Genomic DNA, 27,788 nt, shown 5'->3' on the forward strand with positions numbered 1-27,788 from the left:
TAATTGATATTACTTTGGAATGGACACTGTGACTACTGCTTGATGTAAGAAGGCCCTGGGTGACTTTCTGTCCCCAAAAGAAAGTTTCCTTTTTCCCTTAAAACCACTTATTTGATTATACTTTTATAGGCTAGGTATTACTATAATACCCAGGAATTTCTCCTAACTGGAATTAGAGTGAATAGCAGGCTGGAGCCCTAGCATACACTCCAGTCAGCTAACCTGGTACTAGACAGCACATGCAAACACAGACATCATACTGTTTATGTCATTCTTACCCAATATTTGTTGAGACTGATTTATCCTCTGTCCAAAGGGGAAAAAAAGTACAGAAGTTTGACCATGACCAGTCATTTAAGGTAATCAGACAGTCATAAACACATGCAAATTCTCCTTACTCTTCAATTTTTAATACCACCAACCTTTGTAACTCTATGATTTTATCTACCTGTTTTCCAAAGGAAGAAACGAATTCAATTAGCAATGGCTCTGAGAAAGCCAAAGTGACAGGTATTTATTTAATTATTTTAAGTTACTTAAGACAATAGCCAGGACATGGAAACAACCTAAGTGTCCATCGACAGATGAATGGATAAAGAAGATGTGGCACATTGGGCCTCCCTGGTGGCACAGTGGTTGAGAGTCCGCCTGCCGATGCAGGGGATACGGGTTCGTGCCCCGGTCTGGGAGGATCCCATATGCCGCGGAGCGGCTGAGCCCGTGAGCCATGGCCACTGGGCCTGCGCATCCGGAGCCTGTGCTCCGCAACGGGAGAGGCCACAACAGTGAGAGGCCCGCATACCGCAAAAAGAAAAAAAAAAAAAAAAAAAAAAGAAGATGTGGCACATATATACAATGGAATATTGCTCAGCCATTTAAAAAAAAACCGAAATTAAATTATTTAAAGTGAGGTAGGTGGATGGACCTAGAGTCTGTCATACAGAGTGAAGTAAGTCAAAAAGGGAAAAACAAACACCATATGCCAACATATATATGGTATCTAAAAAAATGGTTCTGATGAACCTAGGGGCAGGACAGGAATAAAGACAGAGATGTAGAGAATGGACTTGAGGACAAGGGGAAGGGGAAGAGTAAGCTGGGACGAAGTGAGAGAGTAGCACTGACATATATACACTACCAAATGTAAAATAGATAGCTAGTGGGAAGCAGCTGCATAGCACAGGGAGATCAGCTCGGTGCTTTGTGACCATCTAGAGGGGTGGGATAGGGAGGGTGGGAGGGAGATGAAAGACGGAGGGGATATGGGGATATATGTATGCATATAGCTGATTCACTTTGTTATACAGCAGAAACTAACACAACACTGTAAAGCAATTATACTCCAATAAAGATGTTAAAAAAAAAAAAACCTAAGCCAACAGTTTTCCTAGATATGATCATTTATTTGTCTCATTGCTTGCTTGATTTTTCAATATCCATCCCCCGTCCTTTACTTTAGTATATATTCATATCTTATTAAAGTGAACTATGACAATATTTTAGAATTTTATAACCCTTTATGAAATAAGTATAAATATCTTAAGACATAAGAAAAGCAAGATTATGATTCCTATACACTAATGATGAAAAATCTGAAAGTGAAATTAAGAAAACACTCCTATTTACCACTGCAACAAAAAGAATAAAATACCTAGGAATAAACCTACCTAAGGAGACAAAAGACCTGTATGCAGAAAATTATAAGACACTGATGAAAGAAATTAAAGATGATACAAATAGATGGAGAGATATTCCATGTTCTTGGATTGGAAGACTCAACATTGTGAAAATGACTCTATTACCCAAAACAAGCTACAGATTCAATGCAATCCCTATCAAACTACCACTGGCATTTTTCACAGAACTAGAACAAAAAAATTCACAATTTGTATGGAAACACAAAAGACCCCAAATGGCCAAAGCAATCTTGAGAAAGAAAAATGGAGCTGGAGGAATCAGGCTCCCAGACTTCAGATATACTACAAAGCTACAGTAATCAAGACAGTATGGTACTGGCACAAAAACAGAAATATAGGTCAATGGAATAGGATAGAAAGCCCAGAGATAAACCCACACACATATGGTCACCTTATCTTTGATAAAGGAGGCAAGAATATACAGTGGAGAAAAGACAGCCTCTTCAGTAAGTGGTGCTGGGAAAACTGGACAGCTACATGTAAAAGAATGAAATTAGAACACTTCCTAACACCATACACAAAAATAAACTCAAAATGGATTAAGGACCTAAATGTAAGACCAGACACTATAAAACTCTTAGAGGAAAACATAGGCAGAACACTCTATGACAGGAATCGTAGCAAGATCCTTTTTGACACACCTCCTAGAGAAATGGAAATAAAGACAAAAATAAACAAATGGGACCTAATGAAACTTCAAAGCTTTTGTACAGCAAAGGAAACCATAAACAAGACCAAAAGACAACCCTCAGAATGGGAGAAAATATTTGCAAATTAAGCAACTGACAAAGGATTAATCTCCAAAACATACAAGCAACTCATGCAGCTCAATATCAAAAAAACAAACAACCCAATCCAAAAATGGGCAGAAGACCTAAATAGACATTACTCCAAGGAAGATATACATATTGCCAACAGACACATGAAAGAATGCTCAACATCATTAATCATTAGAGAAATGCAAATCAAAACTACAATGAGATATCATCTCACACCAGTCAGAATGGCCATCATCAAAAAATCTACAAACAATAAATGCTGGAGAGGGTGTGGAGAAAAGGGAACCCTCTTGCACTGTTGGTGGGAATGTAAATTGATACAGCCACTATGGAGAACAGTATGGAGGTTCCTTAAAAAACTAAAAATAGGACTACCCATTTGACCCAGCAATCCCACTACTGGGTATATACCCTGAGAAAACCATAATTCAAAAAGAGTCATGTACTAAAATGTTCATTGCAGCTCTTTTTACAATAGCCAGGACATGGAAGCAACCTAAGTGTCCATCAACAGATGAATGGATAAAGATGTGGCACAGATATACAATGGAATATTACTCAGCCATAAAAAGGAATGAGACTGAGTTATTTGTAGTGAGGTGGATGGACCTAGAGACTGTCATACAGAGTGAAGTAAGTCAGAAAGAGAAAAACAAATACTGTATGCTAACACATATATATGGAATTAAAAAAATGATCAGAAGAACCTAGGGGCAGGACAGGAAGAAAGACACAGACCTACTAGAGAATGGACTTGAGGATACGGGGAGGGGGAAGAGTTAGCTGGGACGAAGTGAGAGAGTGGCATGGACATATATACACTACCAAACGTAAAACAGATAGCTAGTGGGAAGCAGCCGCATAGCACAGGGAGATCAGCTCGGTGCTTTGTGACAACCTAGAGGGGTGGGATAGGGAGGGTGGGAGGGAGGGAGATGCAAGAGGGAAGAGATATGGGGACATAAGTATAACTGATTCACTTTGTTATAAAGCAGAAACTGACACACCATTGTAAAGCAATCATACTCCAAAGAGATGTTGAAAAAGAAAAGTTAAAAAAAAGAAAAGCAAGATTATGAAATTATCAACAGAATGCAAAAGTTATAATATTGATGGGGAAAAAAGAGATATATTAATAAATATATTTGTTTAAAGTAAAACAAAAGTTAACACAGGGTAAAACTTTGAAAAAGCATTTAAATAACCTATCAGTATTCATTACTATAGGTATTAATACTCAGTCAACAAATATTTACTGAGTACCTTGTATGCAACAGGTGCTGCTCAGTTGCTTAGGATACATCAATGAACAAAACAGGTAAAAAAAAATGAGTGGAGTTTGTATTCCAATGAGGAAAGGATAAAACAAACAATATACATGATAAATTACTAAATAAATGATTTATATGATAAAATGATGACAGAGGAAAAAAGAAAACATAGAACAGGATCAGGAAATGGGAAGTGTGGGATAGGGGAAGGGAGGCAGTGTAAATATGAAAATGGACATTTATTCATTTTTATGTGTGAAAGAAATGGCTTTTAAGAAATAGGAAAGAGAGAAAAATCAGAAAACTTGGTAAAAACCAAATACTCACCTAGGAAAGCTCATTGAGAATTAACAGAGCACAAGGCATGGAAATATGCATCTGAGGAAGTTTACAAAATTAGCCTAATATGTCTATGAATTTCTTCTAACAATTCTAGGGCAATTTTTCTCACATATCCTACATTCCTAAGAAGCAAATAGCCCCATATTCAAACTCTAATGAACAGCAGCATAAAGCTAATGGTTATAAGCACTCCTTATTTGAGGACAGAAAAGAGAATGAATGAGAAGTATACCAATCACTGCTTGTTAGGTCAGGGAAGAACCTAAAAGATTTAGTCCATCTTGCTGTAAACAGAATGAAAATAAAGGTCGGAGAGGTTAAATAACCATCTCAGGGTCACAAATCAGAAGTTATTTTGTCCAGAATTCTTTGTCTGAAATACCATGTTAAATGTGCAAAAACTGTAACAAATTAGACAAATTAACCTTAAATGTTCATTTATCTAAGATTACGATTAACAAAATGATATAAAGGAAACTCGGTTCAATTTGTATAACTAAATAAATTTTTAAAGCTTGTAGAGATATGTAATAACTTCAAGAAAGTTATTTTTAGTCCCTTAGGCCCTCAAAACATTAAATAACACGAGGATTTAACTATCTTATTATTGCTGAAATTTAACAGTCAAAAATTAACTTTCTATAACATTGGATATAGACACAGTATAATCACAAATTTAAGCCAAATTTTCAAGCACATTTCATGGACTGGGAATCAGAGATTCAAGAAAGTTAAAGAGATTTGCCCATGGCGTTAGCCATAGTAAACTTCAGAATTACATGCTGTGAGATGGTCACTTAGAGAGAGGAGAATTTTGCACTATACGGATATTTAGAAAATTAGCAAAATATATAATTGTGAGCATACTATACCAGCACTTCCCAAACTGTTACCCAGAAAAATACTACTCCATAGTTAAATAAATTTAGGAAATATATTTTATTCTCTAGATTTGCAATGCATGTTACTATTTTAGACACTCTGAAAAGTACTGGAAGAAAGAAACTTTTGGTTTTCAAGGTATTTACTGTGTATATAATCATTTTTCTAAGCCCACTTAGTTCTGAAGCACTGAAAATCAATTTAGGCAACACCGACATAAGCAAAAAGAGTCCAATATGACTTAAAAACTTTCGTAATGGGATTCCAAATACACTGCAGCCTAAGGTGCTAGAAGGTCAAGGTTCTTCAGTTTTTTTGTTTTCGATTTTTTTTGGCCACGCCACGTGGCATGTGGGATCTTAATTCCCTGACCAGGGATGAAACCAATGCTCCCCGCAGTGGAAGTACGGAGTCTTAACCACTGGACTGCCTGGGAAGTCCCAAGGATCTTCAGTTTTAAACAATGAGATGATGGTGGTGATAATAACAAGCAGTTGGTTTGTCTGATTTCTCCCTTACTCATTCTATAGATACTCACTGTGGTTCTATACGTTAGGCACTGAAATTTACACCAGCTGGGGCTTCCCTGGTGGCGCGGTGGTTGAGAATCTGCCTGACAATGCAAGGGACACGGATTTGAGCCCTGCTCCGGGAAGATCCCACATGCCGCAGAGCAACCAAGCCCGTGTGCCACAACTACTGAGCCTGTGCTCTAGAGCCCGTGAGCCACAACTACTGAAGCCCCTGCACCTAGAGCCCGTGCTCCACAACAAGAGAAGCCACCACAATGAGAAGACTGCACACCACAATGAAGAGTAGCCCCCGCTCGCCGCAACTAGACAAAGCCCATGCGCAGCAACGAAGACGGAACACAGCCAAGAATAAATAATAAAACAAATAAATTTATTTAAAAGAATTATATACACCAGCTGAGAATTTTTAAAGTTATTACAAACTAAGGATTCTTCTGTGGCTCCGGTAAGCAGCCGCCAGAACCTGACTAAAGCTCATCTAGATCACCTAACAGTGGCAGCTCCTCACTTCTGAAAGTCAATTAGGAACGGACTCAACTTGCCTCTGAGTATCAACCAATGCACATCAGTCTCATCGGAGTAACCTCTCATCTACAGATGACGTCAGCCTCCAGAAAACACCAATCAATCCCTGAACTCCATGCTTCCTGAAAACTCTATGTAAGATCAGCAATCTTCCCTGCTGCGAGATCGTGTTTGACCAGCATATACCTTTCCTTTACGGTAATAAAAAATAAATCTAGTTTTCTCTATTTCAGATATTGAATGCTGAATGATGGTCTCATTACACTTTCACACAGTGTTTGAGGAAGACTGCTTTCACAACTCTGTCAGCCTAACCTCTCCTCCTCTCTTTTCTCCCACTTTTTATTTTGAAAGATTTCAAATCAACAGAAAAATTGAAATTATGGCACAATGAACACCTATATATCCTTCAGCTAATATCACCAACTGTTAACATTTTAGCATGTTTGCTTTCTCACACATATTTATATAAATGCGTACAAAAACATGTTACACACTACATACATATATACTTGGATCTCCATCTCTATTTTTCTTTGAACAGTAAATGTCTATTGAGTGCTTTACATGTGCCTGACATGAATTATGTCATTTAAACCTCTTAAAGACCCCATAACCCACTATCACTATGCCTATCCCTGCCCCTCTTGGAGAGACATTCCTTACAGTAAGTGAAGTTCTGTTTGCTAACTTCCATACACTGGGCTTAGTTTTGCCACCTAGAACTAGATAAAATATCAAATCTATCTTTTACATGATGGGTCTTCAAAAATATGAAAAAAGTTTTCTTAAATTTTTTTTCGGGTAAATAGGATCTTTTTAAAACAGTTTGAGATATTTATATACCATAAAATTCAGATTTAAAGTGTACAATGCAATGATTTTTAGTAAATTTAAAGAATTGTATCACCATCACCATAATCCAGTTTGGATTATGGAACACTTCCATCGTTCCAAAAAGATGCCTCATGCTCATTTACAGTTAATCCCCATTCTCACCCCTGTCCTCAGGCAACCATTAATCTACTTGAAGAAGCCACGCACCCTCTCTCTAAAAGGGCGTATCCTTTTCCAATTACCACCACTTCCAATCCTCGCTTGAATCAGAGCAGTTCGACATTTACTTGGCCTAGATATTGGGGTCCTGCCCAAGATTTCATTTGATGAAAAAAGGTTCCAAAATTTTTAAATAAACAAAAGAAATGAAAACCTATAATTTAAGGGTTTAACAAGTCATAAGCCAAATATAAAATCCTGTAAGCTAAGAGATATCCTTTAGACAAAAGATTCACTAATCAACGCTTTGTGGGCCGGGAAGAGTTGAACCAACTATCAAGCTGCCTTTGTCTGGACTATAATTCTCCATCTCATCCATAAGAACATCTTGTTGAAATTTTGTACTCTACTGCCATACTCTATCAGGCATGGAAATTATTTTACTCAAGTATGAATTGTGAATTCATCAGGTTCCTACTCATTCATTACAGATCCCAGAATTTTTATTGAGATTGATGTCAAATTCACAAGGGTGTAATGACTAGAAACCTCCCTTCCCCTGTCATTTTTTTAATTGAAGAAACTTGTGCCAAAATTATAACTTAATTACACTTCCTTAAATAACATTCTAGAAAAACCACCTGGTAATAACTAATATACCACTGTTGTAAATAATCTCTCTCCTAATGTACTTTTATTTCCAGGATTTAATTTATCACCCAAAACAATGGTTTCAGTCTCATATACTGTAATACTGACTAACTAAATCTGTAAATTAAAATATATGGAAAACAGTACAAAACTGTTATATTACCAATTAAGCAACTCAGAAATTAATTGTACAAATATTCATGCCTGCCAACAGGAAAATACATAATATATTCCAGTTGCAGTACATAATACATTCCATTTGCTCCTTCACAAAGGGCTTCAGTTTCAATCAGGAGGTGTACAAGACAATTATCTTTCTAGAATATGTAAACTGGACAATGATCGGTTACTTTCGTTTTGAGAAAACTATGAAAAAGTTTATCTCTAGCTTCCACAATTTCCCTCAAATCAAAATAAAATTTAGTATGCCCAGAAAAAAATGCATTTTAAATCTTTCTCAAGAACATGGATAAAAAAGTGATAAAAGAGAAAGACGTTAAGACAATTATATATAACAATTCTACTGAGAATAAACATATAGGATATAATAAATGATCTCTTGGTTTTAATTTAAAATTTTGGCATGTATAGACTCTTTCATAGATATTTACACACATTATCAGTGAAAGTCATGTGTTAATCTTTAAATTAATAACATGATGAAATTCTTAGTCTGTATTTCTAGTTGCTTACAATGAATAACGTGCAGTCTTCTAAACGTGTTAAAAATATTAAAACATATGTCATGTACCAACTACCAGTCTATATATTATCTGCATAAGGACTAGCTCCATAGTAGCAAATAAAAATAGTAATAATAATTAATATCAATAAAAGAGAAGTTAACACCTAGGCTTAGAACCATCATAGAATCCTACAACTTTCAAACTCCTTTGCTTTGTATATAAAAACCTTTGAAATCTGGCTTCTGCCTTCAGTTTTGGCCTTATTTCCAGCCATGCATCCTTTGTTCCCATTTGATATATCAAAGACTACCTGAATATAGCTGACGATACAATGTGCTTCACATCTTCTGGCCTTTGTATGTGATGTTCTCTCTGGCCTTTGTTTCTTCTTTCACTCAACTAATTCCTCCAAAATTTAGTTCAAGGGGTACCACCCTTGGGAAGTTTTCCCTAATCCCCAGTTTAATTTAGATGCTTCTCTGTGGTATATTGCATTGATAGCCCTAACTCTTTACCACACACTATATCCATTCCTATTGCTAAGTAACTTCAAGTGTCTTCATGCTATAACTCTGAACTCAATCATGTTGTATGCTTTGGCCAGTAGGATGTTAGCAAGCAGAGCAGAGGCTAAGAAGCACTGAAGTATTTCAAGTTGTGCTCCTGCACTCTGCCACTGCCATGACAATGTGCCCAGGCTAGTACGCTGGCTGACTAAAGACACACGGAGTAGAGATGAGTCACTCCAGTTCTCTCAGTTGAGACACCCTAGATCAGTCAGATGACAGAACCCACTCAAGACTGGTAGAGCTGCCTAATCTACTATCCCAGACACATAAACGCAAATGCTGAGGTTTTACCACTGACGTTTTATGGCTTTTTGTTATGCAGCACTATTGTGGTAGGAAATAACAGATCCACCCTCCTAGATGCTTCCACAGCACTTATAGCACATATTACATCACACGTTTATAGTGACTCATTTATCTCTTCTCCCCTAGACTGTAGAGGAGAGAGCATGTATTATTTAAATTTGTATTCTTAGCATTTAACACAATGCCAGTTGCATGTTGGCATGAAATATATGTTTGTGAAAATAAGGGGGGAAAGGCGGAGGGAGGGAAGAAAGTAAAGAAGGAAAGAGGGAGGGAAAGAGGTGAGAAAGAGAAAGGAAGAATCAAAAGGACTGTCGTGTTGAAGAAGAAAACATTCTCACGGAAAAACATACAGGCGATGAAGGACAGCTATTTCGATGGGATTTACCTCCCATCTGATTTCACTGAGATCTCAGGTTCCAAGGAGTCTTCTGCCCTGTGGGGCACACACACTAAATACTGGTAGAGGAGATCAAAACCTTAAAGCACATAGATAGCTGTCTCTTAGATTAGAAAAAATACCTACAATTCATGTGACTTGTGAATACAGTGTTAGCAGGAAAGAGCCAGTAACTGTAGTACTCTGGCCAACAGCATGGGGTGGCATTACATTATGCAGTAGAAGATACCAGGGCAGAGAATCAAAGGGTGTATGTTCGAAATCTTAACATTTTCACATGTAGAGGTAGCAGGCAGAACTGTAAAGATGCCAAAGGAAAAGAGCCCCCATTTTTTTTCTCCTGTAAACCCATACACATATACCACTGCTTCTACAACTTTGCCTCTACCTAGAAGGCCTGGCTGTACTCCCTCAACATGCCACCACCTTTTATCACCTGTTTAATACCATTATATCTTTTAAGGTCTTGATCAAATGTTTCCCCTTCTATGAAATCATCTCTAACACCTATCCAAAGAAGAACTAATTATACCCTTTGAAATCTATACACACATAGTTATAGCATAAGAATACTACATTAGTGGTAATTGCATGATGGTAGAGACTTGACCTTTTTCATCATGAAATGAAACAGCACATAGTGGAAACTCAATAAATGTTTACTGAATAAAACAACAGCACAAGGAAAAAAGTGTTAAAAGTTTTATTATAGTTGGTATGCTTTGGGGAACAGGTAACAATTATTCAAAAAGTGTCAGATTATGATATAATTTTTTCACAGCAGCGTATATAAAAAAGAAAAAAAAATCAATGAATCTGAAAGGACATAAGATTTATATAGTCACCATAATAACAGCAATGAGGAAAGTAACAGCAAATGATATTTATAATACATATTGAGAATTTACTATTTGCTAGACACTATTGAACTGATTTAAATGTCAAAATGGCCCATAAGGTAGGTACTATTATTTCCATTTTTAGGCTTGAAGAATTTAACTAGATTACCCAAGGTCACACATTTAATGAGTGGCAGAAATAGGATTCCAACCCTCACCAGTCTAACTGCAAACTTTAAAAATCAACCCCCTGGGCCTCCCTGGTGGCGCAGTGGTTGAGAGTCCGCCTGCGGATGCAGGGGATACGGGTTCGTGCCCCGGTCTGGGAGGATCCCATATGCCGCGGAGCGGCTGGGCCCGTGAGCCATGGCCACTGGGCCTGCGCGTCCGGAGCCTGTGCTCCGCAACGGGAGAGGCCACGACAGTGAGAGGCCCGCATACCGCAAAAAGAAAAAAAAAAAAAAAAAAAAAAAAATCAACCCCCTGACTGCTCTGTAATACTTTCATAGGAACTGAAGGGACCTCATATGTCATTTATTTCAGTTTCTAAAACAATAAAAAATAAAATAAAAAAATTTAAAACGATGTAAGCATATATTCAATTAGGGTGCTTGCACTAGGTTGTTGGACGACAGATAAATTATGAATGACTTTTTGACAATTAAGTGTGGAACACATGGAAAAATAAACAAATGTATAAACAAGCTACAATAGTTAAGTTTATAGGATTAAGAGGAAAAAAAATGGAGAATTGGAACATCAAATGCTTTTCATATCAAGACCCAGAAGAAGAAATCTACTGGAAGGTTAAACAAAAAAATCTTCCAAGTCAAATGCAAATCAATGGCTTCCTCTCTTATTTATTCAAATCGCTTATGACATGAAATTCATCTTTTAAGTCTCAAGAATTACTGTAAATATTAAAAATGCATAACTGGGAAAATCCATGGCACCCTTAAGCATAAATCACAGATGCATATGCATAAATCACTGGGGTTCTGGAACAAAGTTCAGAAATCACCCTACTAATTCATGTAAAACTTTCCCAAACTAAAACTTGGTAAAAATTATGATTTAAGGCAGAAATACTAAAACAGTAAGTGTAGGGTTAATTTCATCATACTAGATGTGTTATAATAAAGATTACAGAGATTAAAATTGATACTTAGGGCTTCCCTGGTGGCGCAGTGGTTGGGAGTCCGCCTGCCGATGCAGGGGACATGGGTTTGTGCCCCGGTCCGGGAAGATCCCACATGCCGCAGAGCGGCTGGGCCCGTGAGCCATGGCCGCTGAGCCTGCGCGTCCGGAGCCTGTGCTCCGCAATGGGAGAGGCCACAACAGTGAGAGGCCCGCGTACCGCAAAAAAAAAAAAAAAAAAAAAAAAAATTGATACTTAGAGACAGGTTGATTAATAAGGTATGTGATTATTATTATATTCATAGTGAAATTTTCCTTGTAGCTTAAAGATACCAATACCATTCATATAACAAACACAGAGTGTTTGATAAACAGAGAAAAATCTCAGCCCATAAGAATTTGGCTTCCCCAAATAACTCCAGGTTCCCACAGAAGAATTCGAGCTTCTTTTGTCGTGAACAAATTTCACATCTCAAACCCCTTGGCGAATTTCTGCTTAGCCTTTATAGACAGAATCCTTAGGCCACTCTGAGAGGGAAAAGGGGAAAGTGTAATGCTCCATGCCCTGGAGCCCAGAGGTTCCCAAGGTTCAAACAAGTGTAACAATTTGTCTCCCTCGGTATTAATAAGGAACCAGAATATGAGATAACACAATCTGAGTTCTCTCAGCTTCAGCGAGCTCCTCCTCCTCATTCAAAAGATTCACAAGGCTAAGAAATTATGTTCAGGTGATTGTCAAAATATATCTTTCACAGGTGGATGAATCGAAATAACATTTAACATTTCAAATTATATTGTTCATATTGTACTATTCAACTCCTCATTAAGTTCAGAGAGCTTGTTTCTACTTATAGATGTGTTCTTAGAACCCTAAGTGAAAAAAGTTAAGTGAAAGAGATGTTTCATTTTTTAAAAATGAAAGAGGAAAATAAAGAGTGCCAGAGTAAGGAAACACTAATTTTCTACATACATAAGCTTTAACTTTAAAAAAGAAAGTGCCAGGGCTTCCCTGGTGGCGCAGTGGTTGAGAGTCCGCCTGCCGATACAAGGGACATAGGTTCGTGCCCCGGTCCGGGAAGATCCCACATGCCGCAGAACGGCTAGGCCCGTGAGCCATGGCCGCTGAGCCTGTGCGTCTAGAGCCTGTGCTCCACAGCGGGAGAGGCCACAACAGTGAGAGGCCCGCGTACCGCAAAAAAAAAAAAAAAAAAAAAGAAAGTGCCAAATTAATCTGTTTACCCTTATTATATTTTCACATAGGTATATTCGCGATATTTCACAGCTTTATTATGCTGTTAAAATGCAATAGTCTACAACAATCTATTCCAGATTGGGGTGAGAGAAGGGGATTGGTGAGGAAGTAGAAAACTAACAAGGTTGTCCGTAGCACTTTTAGTAAATGTTATAGGAATAACACATAACAGAAAAACCATGGTTCAATTTAGTATAACTACCTCAATTTTCTTAAACTCACATACGCTTTATAGTTAAAGCCCTTATACATTTTCTCTCTAAAAAACTTAATTTAAGAACAATTTGGTGGTACCGCTGGAATAAAAATAATATTTATATTTATAAAAATATTTATATTTTTAAATGTATAAAATATTGATATTTAAAATGTCTCTTTTTAATCTATTTGCTAAGAAAACAAAACAGTGGATTTTGAAAGGGTACTAAACCAACCATCATTAATTTTATTCTGGCAACTAACTTCATCCTAATGTCTTAAGGCTAAATCACCACACAGATCATTAAAAGAGCAAAGATAGAAGAGAGGGTTGCTCTTATCCCCATAAAAGAGTTTTGTTTTTAATTTTTGTGAAAAGGAAACAAAATGGGAGCACTGCTGGAGAGGGGTCACATCAGAAGGAGGTGTTTTTCAAATTAAACAAGGAGGAGCGCTTTGTGTGTATTTTCTTTCTAAGATAAATCACGTTGAATACTAAACTCCCAGATCTAGTTAACAAGAATAATAATCATCTGCAACTCACTAAATTCTTTCATTTTGGATTGTATATTATAGACGAAAGGTGTAAATTTAAGAGTCTATATGTGCTCTACTTTCAGCTTTATCATCAATATGTTGGAGGACTTGGGATAAATTTCTTTACATCAGCTAAATATTCTAGGTATGCTACTTAGTTGTCCAACACACATATACATCTTAATTTACATATAAATTTAATTGTTTAACAATATTCATTGAACCATAACCAGTCCTCCACTAAAGGCTGAGAAACACAAACATGACTAACACCAAGTCCTTGTGAACTCTAAAAATAATATGTAGCAACTGGTAAACAAGCAAACAAATAAACCAGTACAACTGTCCTTTTTATAGTCGAACATAAAATTATATTGATTACCTACTTTTTTTTTTTCATATGTGAGGTAGACTAACAGGTTGGGAATAAATTATTGGTAAATCCAGGGCCAGCAAACTTTTTCTATGGGAGGCCAGACTGTAAATATTTTCACCTTTGTGAGCCATGAGGTCTCTCTCGCAATTACACAACTGCCACTGTAGCAACAAAGCAGCCACTGACAATCCATTAATGAATGAAGGAGCATGGCTATATTCCAGTAAAACTTTATTAATGATCATTAAAATCTGAATTTCACATAATTGTTACATGTCACAAAATATTATTATTCCTCTGATTTTTTTCCAACCATTTAAAAAGGTAGAAAGCATTCTTAGTTACACATGATATACAAAAACAAGCAGCTGTCAAGATTTGGCCCTTGGGCCATAGTTGGCCAACTCTTGGTGTGATCAAGCACCAATACCAAATAATACGTGAGTTTAGAGTGATTCTAGAAGGTACTGACCATAGCTGCTACTGGTGTTCAGAGAGGAGAAAGGAATAAGACCAAACAATCAAGAAGTACTTCTTTGAATAAGAAGAGCTTGAGCTAGAGCCTGAGTTGATCTAAGGACAATGAGAACTCATTTATTGCAGCTTCTATCTAGTTAGTATACGCAAGAAAGTTATTCCACTCTGGGGAAAAAAATCATTATTTTGTCAAAACATGTAGTAAACAACAAGCGATTAAGCATCATACTGTTGTTTAAAGCTGTATGTACAGCTTACCAATTTTTGAAATTGGTAAGCTTCTTGAAATATTGTATATTCACATTTAAAATAATAAATATGAACTTATTTGGAAATAGGGTCTTCACAGAGGTAATGAAGTTAAAGCAAGTCCAACAGGGTGGGCCCTAATTCAATATCCTTATAAAAAGGAGGAATTTGGACACAGAGACAGATACACGGAGGGAGGACCAGGTGCAGACACAAAGGGAAAAGATAGCAATGTGACTGGAGTGATGCATCTCCATCCTAAGGAATGTCAAGAACTGCTGGCAAACACCAGAAGCTAGAAGGGACAAGGAAGGATTCTCCCTTAGAACCTTCAGAGAGAGAGCATGGTCCAGTTGACACCTTGATTTTGGAATTTCAGGCTCCAGAACCATGGAATAATGCGTTTCTGTGGTTTTCAGCCACCCAGTTTTTGATACTTTGTTATAGAAGCTCTAGGAAACTAATACACAAACATAACAAAGTGTTAAGACCATTTTTCACTTTGTAAGACTATCATTACAGTACTCAAGTAACACGTCATCATTTAATGAACAAATAAAATATTAAGTCTGAAATAAAACTGTGCATTAAAATTGTCATGTTAAAATTAAATGGACTTTCTTTACATGATACGGCTACCAAACAAGTCATTCCTTGTTTTTTTGTGTTTTTCCTCAATACCTCAAACCAGATGTTCTTTGGCTAAGGTGGACATCTAACAAGCAGACAGAAAATCAGTCATACTTACTTATCTTGTTGCCGCTTGATGTCAGGTGAAAGTTTCCTGAATGAAGCAGCTGAGTAATTAAGTTGCTGCAATTAGGGGCCCAGGTGTCCTCAATGTCCAAATGGCATATTTCTGCTCATTAGGCATAGTGTGCTCCTGAGTAATCCAAGAAATGACCACCAAGACCACCTTCTTTCCCAATGGGGGTAACACAAGCAACCAGGAAATTCATTTGGATCCACGTCAATACTTTTTTTTCAAGATGGAGCTTCACATTAAAGAATAAAAGAAACCTTTTCCTCAGGCAAATAAAAGCATACCTACCTTGCCCAGGAGCTCTTTCTTGCAGTAGTTATGTTATAACATTTTCTTTAAATGGTCTGTTAATGCTTTAAATCTGAGCACAAGCCATACTTCTTTAGGAAAAAAAATAATAATCAGGACATTGTCTTGGATTGAGGCCACTCAGTAAAAATAAAGTCAGTCAGCAACATCAAGGCTACCAGAGTTGTTAGATTGCCTTTTTGTTATTTTAAGAGTATACATCAATCATTTAACTTTGGCTTGTATAATGTAGAATATTTTAAGAGTTAAGAAGAACTCAAATTATAAGATACCACATGTTATCTTCATCCTGTGCTTTAACAGAACATCTCTGAAAATGTGAGTTTACTAGGAATGTTAAAGAGAAAGCTGATGGATCTAGGCCAGATTTAGCTGTTATAACTCCTCATTTTGTTTTTCCTTCTCAGGTTTCCAATTTATACAAACACTTTATCTGAAATTTTTTCTAATCTGTTTTCCCAATGTACTGTTTTCTATAATGTGTAGAATTAAAATAAGGTGGTAGGTTCCATCCAAGCCATTAACCATGGTCCCAAGATGATAATGACCTATAATGTACTAAGATAAGAAAAACTTCTTTGGGCAAATATTAGAGTCAGGGAAATGTACAGAAAGACCCCTGTGGTAGTATATTAGTAGAGCCATACAAATTTGGAGACACAGCTTCTATTTATATTTAAAGTAAAAGTTAAGATTTCTACAATCAATCAATAAAACTCATACTTGAGTTTAACAGTATTACCTTAAGATGTGGTAAGCGAGAACTCTACCTGAGACTAAATGTCACGAACACAACTACATCAATACTCATCACTGGCACATAACCAAAATCATCCATTCTCATGAATGACACCATTCAGCCCCTAGGGAAAAATTTCTCCACATTTCTCAAAACAAAAGGCTACTGCATCAGAATGCCATGAAAGTTTGTGGGTTGTGTTACTACTGACATGGGAAATGCACACTGCTCTGGGGAGTTGGGAGGATTAGGTGGTAGAAATGCTGAAGTTCTCAAATCTTTCTCTGACATAGCATGAACGCAAAAGATTCTTGCATTACAAAGAACCATTTTCAAATAGTGCCAAGGATTCATTTTCTTGCTTCTCTTCCTGTTCTGATTTGTGATTTCAGGTATATTTATGATGACACATGGTATGTGTGCCTTCATTTAAATTCTTACTCTTTGCCCTACACATTCTGGGGAGCAGGTTTGAGCAAAACCTGAATCAGATACATTATGGTTCAAATAAGGTATTATTTCTATCTCATTTCTAGCACAGATTTAACTTTTGGTAAGTAAACAGAATAGAGTATGTTTAGAAATTCTGGATTAAAAATATTAAGAACTACTGACCCTAACCTATTCCAAAAAAAGTGGACATCTTTCCTGTTTTTAAAGATTTCCAGTAAAAGAAAGTCCAAGGCTGTATTACTGTTTATGTTAAAGTTTCCATTTTCAGTTTATTTGTATTTCATCCATTAAAAAAAAATGTTTTGAAAAAGGAGATTCGCATAGAATGTTGGCCCAATTTTCAAAGAGATCCAAACATGATCTCTCAAAACACAAATTTACAAGTTTCTAAATGTCTCTGAACTCAGATTTGTGCATTTCAATGTCACTGAGGTGCCCAAATTTAAATTTCAGGGATGCTTATCAAGCATAGTAACTGAAAACTTGAACTAAACTCACAAGTGTGCAAAGAAGTAAATATCCATTGGAAAAAAAGTCCTGATTTACAGGGTGGCCCATTTAAAACAGTTCCTATTTAATAATGTGGCTGTGTACAGGGCCTCTTTTAAATGGGCCACCCTGTATGAAGCTTAAGTCCAAGATAAAAAATGTCCTCCCTTGAGAATTTTTAAAAACCAAAAACACTGTAGGTTTAGTGGTTATTTTTAAGGTTTTAGATGGTTTCTTTGGACTCCTTTAGAACTGAAAAAAGATGGATACACATTTTAAAAATGAAATGTTACAACCACACATCTGTAATGAGAACCAGTGCCAGTGGATATTTTTAAAGCAAATTAAAACGGTCAACTTTTTTTTAACTTAGGCAAACAGCTGCTACACATACAGTGCACAGTAACTACTTTTCAGCAAAAGTTCAAAAGGAATTTCCTAATGAAGATTCATAGGATGTTCTAAGGTTGATAATTAAAGGTTCCCCAAAAAAGATATGAATGACAGCATCAGAGATGTGAGGGTTAAGGCACTGAGCATGCCTGTCCTCTAAGGGAGGGGCCTGGAATTGAGAATAAAAAAATACACAGTCGTTCCCACAAAGGGAAGTTAGGATGAAATAGACGTGGAGCAAAGCTTTATCGAGTATCTTTTCTCTACTGACTTCAAAGTGTTTTTGTAAGATTCCACAGTGATTTCTAATGTTTAAACACCTCTGTAATTTAACTTCTTCTCTTAAAATGGGGAGTGAGAGGAGAAAAAGAGAAAAGGCTTGCCTGAAAAAAAATTACATTGATAAAAGAAGTTGTAGGCTCTGAAGACTCTGACTTACATTCTGTACCTGTTCTTAGTAATGCTTTTCCCCTCCAAATCAATAATAATAATAATAATAATGGTAATAATAATAACTATGAACCCTCCCATCATACTAAGTGCCAAGTACTCTTCCTAGGCACCTGACATCATTAAATTATTTGATCCCTACAACAATACATGCTATGAGGCTGATACTGTTATCTCCATTGACACGTAAGGGAAGTGAAATACTAAGAGATTAAGTAATTTGCTCAAAGTCACAAACATAGTAAAACTGCCTGTTATGATTCAAACTGAGACTCAGGTTCCAGGGTCAGTGCTCCTAAGTATTAGGCTATTCCAGATCTTCAAAAAGAACAAGAAGTTGCATAGTTCCTTGAAAGTATCATTTTGGAAGAATTATATTCTGAACATGACATATCATGTCCCTTACAAGGGAAGGAGCCACATTCAACCTCATCCTCAGAGGTAGCTCATTCATTCAACAAATTATTTATTGAACATCCTATTAGGGACAACTATTGGCCTGGGCACTGGGCATAAAGCAAGGAATGAAATAGGCACTTACCCTGATAATCTCAAGAGTACTCAGGTTGTACCTGATTGGGACGAATGCTTAACCTTCAAGGCACATATCTATCAACAAGCCAGAGGATAATGAGGTGGACAAACATATCAGTTGTGCCATACAATAAAGTATTACCCAATTATATTTATTCTCTTGGAAAACTGACGAAGTCAACAGGAAGTAGAATAGGCAAAGTAAGGAAACACAAGAAGGAAAGCAGCCCAAGTAATCAAAAACTGCAAGACAGAAAAGAGGACAGTAAAGAGGAGGAATATAGCAAAAGAGAAAGAAGCCACAAGTACACAGAGAACCAGAGAGATAAGAATCTCAAGAAGAGTAAACTGCTACAGGGTGTATGTAATGGTATCGCATTATAGTTTTATTTTACATTTTCCTGAAGACTAATGATGTTCAGTAGTTTTCATGTGCTAATTTGCATTTCGTATGCCTTCCATTGTAAAATGCCAAGTCTTTCCCCGATTTTTTTATTGGTTTGCTTAACTTTTTATTGAAGTGTGAGTTACATAGATTCTCTGGATACAATTTGTCAGACATAGGTATTGCAAACATTTTCTCCCAGTCTCTGGCCTACCTATTCATTTTCTTCAATATGTGTTTTCAGTAGATCCAGCACAATTTGTTAAAAGGGTATCCTTTCACAGTTGAATTACCCTGGCATCTTTGTAGAAAATCAATTGGCCGTCTATGTGACTCTATTTCTGGACTCTCCATTCTGTTCCACTAATATATATGTCTATCTTTCTGCCACTACACAATGTCTGGATTACTGCAGCATTTTACTTTTTAATGAGTCTTGAAATTGGATAATGTAAAGCCTCCAACATTATTCTTTTTATTGTTCTGGCTATTTTCTGCATACATATAAATTTTAGAAGAGCCATGTCAATTTCTATTTTTAAAAAAGCCTACTGTGATTTTGATTGGGATAACATTCAACTGTAAATCAATTTGGAGAGAACTGACAATAAATTCAAGTGGTATAAGTCTCCATTTACTTTTGTTTTTACTCAGAAATATTTTGTAATTTTAACTGTATAGATCTGTCATATTTTAAGTTTATTCCTACTGTATGATTTTTAATGCTATTATAAATGGGCTTTATTTTAAATTATACTTGTTTTTATTTTAATTATACTTATTATTTAATTATTATACTTGTTATCATTTAATTATAATTGCTATTATTTTTAAAATAAATTTATTTTATTTATTTTTGGCTGTGTTGGGTCTTCGTTGCTGCACACGGGCTTTCTCCAGTTGTGGTGAGTGGGGACTACTCTTCATTGCAGTGCACGGGCTTAGCTGCTCCTCGGCATGTGGGATCTTCCCAGATCAGGGCTCGAACCCGTGTCCCCTGCATTGGCAGGCATATTCTTAACCACAGCGCCACCAGGGAAGCCTCTTATTATTTCAATTACACTTGTTTTTTAAACCCATAGTGGCTAGATCTTATTTTAAGTGTTCCTATCACACACAAAAGAAGTAAATAAAGAGGACAGGAGGAAACTTTTGGAGACGATGTATATGTTTATGGCATAGATTGTGGGGATGGTTTCACCAAAATGGATATATACTCACCTCCAAAGTCATCAAGTTGTACGCATTAAATATGTACAGATTTTTTATATCAGTCATACCTCAATAAAGTGGTTTAAAAAACAAGTATAATTTAAAATAAAGCCCACTTAAATTACATTTAATGATTTGCGGGTCTGACTTGCAGATTTATTTTAGGAACCAGGAATAAGGAAGCGTCAGATCTATTACTTTAACTAAAGTGCAGACAAAATTCCCAAATGAGCATAATAATGGATCTCATGTATGTATATTTTAAATGATTGGGCTATTTTATCCTTATCCATACCAGCCAATTTTGTGATATTTAGAAGGCACCAACTGTAAAAGACCAATATCAAAGCAAACAGGCACTTGCAGCTGGCCTAAGAAAAAAGCCACAAAATGTGCAGCAAGAACTTGTTCAGCTGACTGAGTCAAAGGTACTAAATACAGAGTTCTAGGCCACAGGTTAAGTCCCAAATTTTAATATTGAACAATCCAAGCAGATGCTTGAATTTGGTAGTTTTTGAAAGAATTTTTCATTTTCATATGACTACCTAGTACAATCAAAAATGTACAAATGTATAGAGAAATAATTATGAGGTATGCTTATTAGAAACATACATATATATGCATGTGTATATGTATTTAGAGTGGCACTAAGATCACTCGAAACTAATGAGATGAAATCAGAGAAAGATAATTTCAAACTTCTGTTAAAAGCATCTGAATATAAATGAGAAGGAAACAAAATCATACTCCTTAAAAACATAAAAAAACTACCCTCTTAGAAAAATTTTAAGTATACAATGCAGTATTATTAACCATAGGTGCTATGCTATATACAACTCTAGAAATTATTTATAACTGAAATTTTGTACCCTCTGATAATACCTCCCTGTTTTTCCCTCCTGCCAGTCCCTGGCAATCACCATTCTACTTCCTACGTCTATGAGTTTGACTGTTTTAGATTCTTCATGTAAGTAGTATCATGTAGTATTTGTCCTTCTGTGCCTGAATTATTTCACTTAGCATAATGTCTTCCAGGTTCATCCTTATTGTCACAAATGGCAGGATTTCCTTTATTTTAAGACTGAATAATAGTATCACCATATGTATGTACCACATTTTCTTTATCCATTCACCCATCGATGATCATTCAGGTTGCTTCCATGTTTTGGTTACTGTGAATAATAAATTTCATTTACTAATTCTTTGCTGCTTAGTTATAGAAATACATGGAATTTTTGTTTATTAACTTTATATCCTGTGATCTTAATACATTCTTTTATTAGGTCTGGTAGTCTTTATTTTTCTTGGCCGCAGCATGCAGCATGTGGGATCTTAGTTCCCTGACCAGGGATCAAACGTGGGCCCCCTGCAATGGAAACGTGAAGCCTTAACCACTGGACCACCAGGGATGTCCCAGGTCCGGGAGTCTTTAAACTATCATTGTTTCAATCATTCTTTAGCATTTTCTATATACAAGATTATGTAATTTGTGAATAAAGACAATTTTACTTCCTTCTCAATTAGAATGTTTCTTTTCTCTTCAGTTGCCTTCCTGCACTAAGACTTTCAGTATTATATCAAATAGAAGTGGTAAGAGCAAACATCACACCTTGTTCTTGATCTTACAGGGAAAATATTCTATCTAATATATTAATTATGATATTATACGCAGGTTTTCATACATGATCCTAATCAGTTTAAGCATATTTCCATTTATAGTATCTTTTGTATATCTAGTAAGATGATTATGGTTTTTACCCTAGATACTGTTAATGTGGAGAAATATACTGATGGATTTTCTTTATGTTGCAACAAATCTGCATTGCTGGGATAAATTCTTCAAAGTCTTTACTTTATATATATTGCTGGATTAGATTTGCTGAGATTTACCTAAGAATTTTTGCATCTTATGTGCACGAGAGACAATGATTTGTTGTTTTCCTAAAATATTTTGGTTTCAGTATCAGGATAATGTGGTATGCAACAAAAACAATACTGAGAGGGTAACTTACAGCTATAAATGCTTATACTAAAAATAAGAAAGATCTCAAATCAACACCTAAAAACAAGAAAGATCTCAAATCAACAACCTCCCTTTACAACTTAAGTAACTAGAAAAAGAAGACCAAACTAAACCTAAAACTGCCAGAAAGAGGGAAATCATAAAAACTAAAGCAGAGATAAACAAAAAAGAGAATATAAAAGCAATTTTAAAAAGTCAATGAAACCAAAAGCTGTTTCTTAAAAGTAAGTCAAGGGCTTCCCTGGTGGCGCAGTAGTTGAGAATCCGCCTGCCAATGCAGGGGACGCGGGTTCGAGCCCTGGTCTGGGAAGATCCCACATGCTGCGGAGCAACTAGGCCCGTGAGCCACAACTACTGAGCCTGCGCGTCTGGAGCCTGTGCTCCGCAACAAGAGAGGCCGCGATAGTGAGAGGCCCGCGCACCGCGATGAGGAGTGGCCCCCACTTGCCGCAGCTAGAGAAAGCCCTCGCACAGAAATGAAGAGCCAACACAGCCATAAATAAATAAATAAATAAATAAATAAATAAAATTAAAAAAAAAAAAAAAAAGTAAGTCAAGAAAATTGAAAGCCCTGTAGCTAGACAGACTCAGAAAAGAGAGAGAGAGAAGACTGAAATTACTACCATCAGAAAAAAAAGTGGGGACATTGCTACAAATTCAAAGGAAGTAAAAAGGATTACAAGAAAGTACTAAAAGAATAGTATGCCAATAAGTTACGATAATGTAGATGAAATGGAAAAATTCCTAAAAACATAAAACCTATCAAGAGTAAATCATAATGAAAAAGAAAATATGAATAGACCTATAACTAGTAAGGACATTGAATAATTAATCAAAAATCTCCCAACAAAGAAAAGCCCTGATGAATTCTACCAAACATACAAAGAAGAACTAATACCAAACCTAGTAAACTTCTCCAGAACTTTAAAGAAAAAGAAATATTTCCTAACTTGTTTTACGAGGCCAGCATTACACTGATACCAAAGCCATACAAAGACACTATAAAAAAAGGAAACTACAGACCAATATTCCTTATGAACATTGTTACAAGAATCCTCAAAAAAAATAGTAGCAAACATTTCAGCAGCATATAAAGGATTATGCATCATGACCAAGTGGGATTTATTCCTGAATGCAAGAAAGTTCAACAAAGAAAAATCAATCAGTGTATATGCCACATCAACAGCATGAAAAAAAACCACATCACCATCTCAATTGATGCAAAAAAGAAAAAAAGCATTTGACAAATTCAACACACTTACATGATAAAAACACTCAACAGGAATAGAAAGAAAACACCTCAACATAATAAAATCCAATACAAAAAACACACAGCGAGCATCACACTCAATGGTGAAAGACTGAAAACATTTAATCAAAGATCAAGAACAAGGCAAGGATGCCCACTTTCATCATTTTTATTCAACATAGTACTAGAAGTTCTAGCCAGAGCTACTATGCAAAAAAGACACAAAAGGCATCCAAAATGGAAAAGAAGAAGTAAAATGATCTTTTTGGCAAATGATATGATCTAATGTGTAGAAAACACTAAAGATTCCAAAAAGAACCTGTTAGAACTAATAAATGAATTCAGTGAAGCAGCAAGACATGAAGTCAATGCACAAAAATCAGGTGCATTTCTATACACAAAGAAAAATAATCTGAAAAGGAAATTATAAAATCATTTCCATTTATAAAAGCATCAAAAAGAATAAAATACTTAGGAATTATCTCAACCAAACAAGTTAAAAGCTTACACAATGAGAACTACAAAACCTTACTGAAAGAAATTTTAAAAGATACAAATAAATGGACTCGTATCCCATGTTCATGGATAGGAAAACTTAACATTATTAAAATGTCAATACTACCTAAAGTGATCTACTTCAAATGCAACCCCTATCAAAATTCTAATACTGTTTCATGTAGAAACAGAAAAACCCATTCTAAAAATCATATGGAATCTCAAGAGACACTGAGCAGCCAAAACAATCTTGAAAAAGGACAAAAGTGGAGGACTCCTGATTTCAAAACTTATTACAAAGCTACAATAATCAAAACTGTGTGGTATGGGCATGAGGAAAGAACACATTAGACCAATGGAATAGACTACAGAGCCCAGAAATAAACCCTCACATTTACGCTCAATTCAACAAGGGTACCAAGGCCACTCCATGGGAAAAAAGCAGTCTTTTCAACAAATGATACTGGAAAAGCTAGATATTCACATGCAAAAGCATGAAGGTGGATCGTTACCTGAAACCATACACAGAAATTAACTCAAAAATGGATTAAGAACCTAAATATAAGATCTAAAACAAGTATACACTTACAAGCAGAAATAGGCCATAAGATTCACAAAATTGGATTTGGCAATGATTTCTTGGATATGACAGGAAAGGTACAAATAACAAAAAGGAAACAGAAAAATTGGATTTCATAAAAATTTTTAAATGCTGTGCATTCAAGGACACTATCAACAGAATAAAAAGGCAACCCACAGTATAAGACCAAATATTCGTAACTCATATATCTGATAAAAGATTAACATCCAGAATATACAGAAAACTCCTAACACTCAACAACAAAAGGGAAATAAACCAATTAAGAAATGTGCAAAAGACTTAAATTGACATTTCTCCAAAGAAGACATACAAATGAGTAGTAAGCACATGAAAGGATGCTCAATATCACTAATTATTAGGGAAATGCAAATCAGAAGTATGAAAAGACACTACTTCATACCAATTAGGATGGCTACTATCCAAAAATCAAACATACACACACACACACAACACACCCCAAGTGCTGGTGAAGATGTAGAAAAAATGAACCCTGTGCTCCACTGGTGGAAATGTAAAATGGTACAGCCACTACAGAAAACAGTATAATGTTCCTCAAAAAATTAAACATAGAATTACTATATGATCAATGGCTAAGTGAAATATGGTATATACATACAATGGAATGTTATTCAACTTTAAAGAGACAGGAAATTCTACAAGACACTAACATGAATGAACTTTGAGGATATTACGCTAATGAAATAAGCCAGTCATAAAAAGACAAATATTGTATGATTCCACTTACATGAGGAACTTAGAGTAGTCAAAATCATCATAAAGACACAAAGTATAATGGTGGATGGTAGGGCTAGAGGAGGGGAGAATGGAGACATCACTTAGTGGGTACAGGGTTTCAGAGTTATGTGGGTAGATGGTGGAGATAGTTACACAATAATGTGAATGTATTTAATACCACTGAACTGTATACTTAAGAATGGTTAAGATGGTAAACTATGTTATACGTATTTTACCACAGTAGAAAATTATTTTAAAGATACATATACAGGAAAATAGAAGAAATGGAAAACATATACTTTTGGATATAAAGGCTCACTATTATAAAGATACTGATTTACACAAAGTTGGTCCATAAATTCAATACAATTTCAAAAGGAATTAATATAAACTTTAAAACTAATCTAAGTAAAATACATAAAACTACCTAAAAGACTTTGAAATAGATTAATGAGGAAGGTACTATGTTATATCAAAATACAGTATACTTAAAACAGTGTAACATTCAGAAATAGATAAATGTTTTGTAGTAAGCTCTCATAGCATTAAACACCTTTCTCCTTTGTGGCACTTATTAGCAATTTTACATTATATATAAAACATTTACTGAATGACTGTCTCTACTACTAATGTATTCCTACTTTGTAACATATCACCTGATACACAGTAGGTACTCAAGACCTATTTGCTTAATGAATGAATAAATAAATGAAACAAAACAGAATGCAGCAATATCACCATTTATATGTAAGAACAATACATGTATTCTCAAGTCAATGAGGAAAGAATGGATTATTCAGTTAGTGTTACTAATAAACTGACTAGCAATCTGGGAGAAAAAGAACTTAGCCTATAACCTTACATCATTTATAAAAATATTTTCATATTGCTGGAAGATCTGAATGTCAATATAAAAATATGAGCAAAGAACAAAATCAAATACCATTCTTAACTCATTACTTTTTAACAATTGTAATTTAGCTAAGCATACAGAATAAATATTACTCCCAAGAAGCAATGTGAAATATAGAAGAACAAGTAAATTACAGCTTTAGTTAAGTATTATTTCAGTGTAATTATACTGACCAGACGTTTCAGGCTGGTTGGAACAATGTTGGATTTATTTTCCAGTCCTAGGTACTGGCAATTCCAAATCTCCTCTAAAATTGGATCACTGTATTCTGTGGAAGCAGTCCAAACTGAGAGGTAGGAAGTTTTGCCTCTTCAGACTATTTGCAAACCTCTCATTAACTTTGATACACAAACAGGCTGTCAGATAATAGTAAGGTCTTTTTCAATTCTATTTTCCCATTCAAAATTGCTGCAAAAGATGACTTCAAACGGTTCCATGGCTATCTCCATATTAAACCAGTAACAAAAGCGGAAAATAAAGCCATGGATTTCACCTACTTTAAACGTATACCTGATAGCCTACTCCAAAGTCCAGCCAAGGAAATAAAGGTCAGAACAGAATAGAAAAACAATCCTCCTTTTTTTTTTTTTCACATTCTTACATTTCTCTTTGACCTCTGGACCTCTCCTGAGACCAATGCATTTTACATATTAAATTATCTGAAATAAAGTGTGTTAAACATTGACTGAAAATTGTTATAATTCTACAAAAGATTTATCAAATTAGCATTTCATTTTTCATTGGTGATTGTTCATAGGAAAAAAAACCCCAATCCAAATATACTAGCACACTATGCTTTGGAACAACCTAATGGAGAACGACCCATCTGAATTCACAAAAATAAATTTTCAGATAGAATGTAAAACAATGCACCTGAATTGACAAAAGTAAATTTAGGCAGTAATTATTTTCTTACACAAAATTTTCTTTGCTTTTCAAAATTATTCAACACTTTGCCTAGAGAAGTGTCAGCCTAGAAATTAATAAAACTGTAACAATAATAGAAACAATGTACTTCAATCCTCAGAGAATATGAAAATGATATTATTATTATCATCCCTTTACAAAAAAGAAAAGTGAGACTTAAAAGTCTCATGGATAATAAAGGGGTGAGGGAGAGAAGTCTCTTAAAAGTAAACACACTGGGGATTCTGCAGCAGCCGTCGTTTGGGCTGCAACTCTTCCCAGAGTCTCCGGCCTGCTGGCCTACTACATCAGATTTTGGATTCACCAAGCCTCCACAATCATAGTCCTGGTGCTCCAGCCGGGTGTCAGGCCTAAGCCTCTGAGGTGGGAGAGCCGAGTTCAGGACATTGGTCCACCAGAGACCTCCTGGCCCCACA

At 35.7% G+C, this 27,788-nt stretch overlaps 1 protein-coding gene across 1 annotated transcript in view; it reads right to left on the minus strand.

Annotated features, from left to right (window-relative positions):
- LOC308623379 (BEN domain-containing protein 6-like) overlaps positions 1-27,512 on the minus strand; it is a 74,773-nt gene extending 47,261 nt beyond the window's left edge. Inside the window, exon 1 of the mRNA XM_081245669.1 lies at positions 26,619-27,512. The gene's annotated coding sequence lies outside the window, so the exon portion shown is untranslated. The remainder of the gene's footprint in view (positions 1-26,618) is intronic.
- Positions 27,513-27,788: the final 276 nt, after the last annotated feature.

The sequence above is a fragment of the Mesoplodon bidens genome (genome assembly GCF_964165515.1).
Source record: "Mesoplodon bidens genome assembly, chromosome: 10".
Lineage (NCBI taxonomy): Eukaryota > Metazoa > Chordata > Mammalia > Artiodactyla > Ziphiidae > Mesoplodon > Mesoplodon bidens.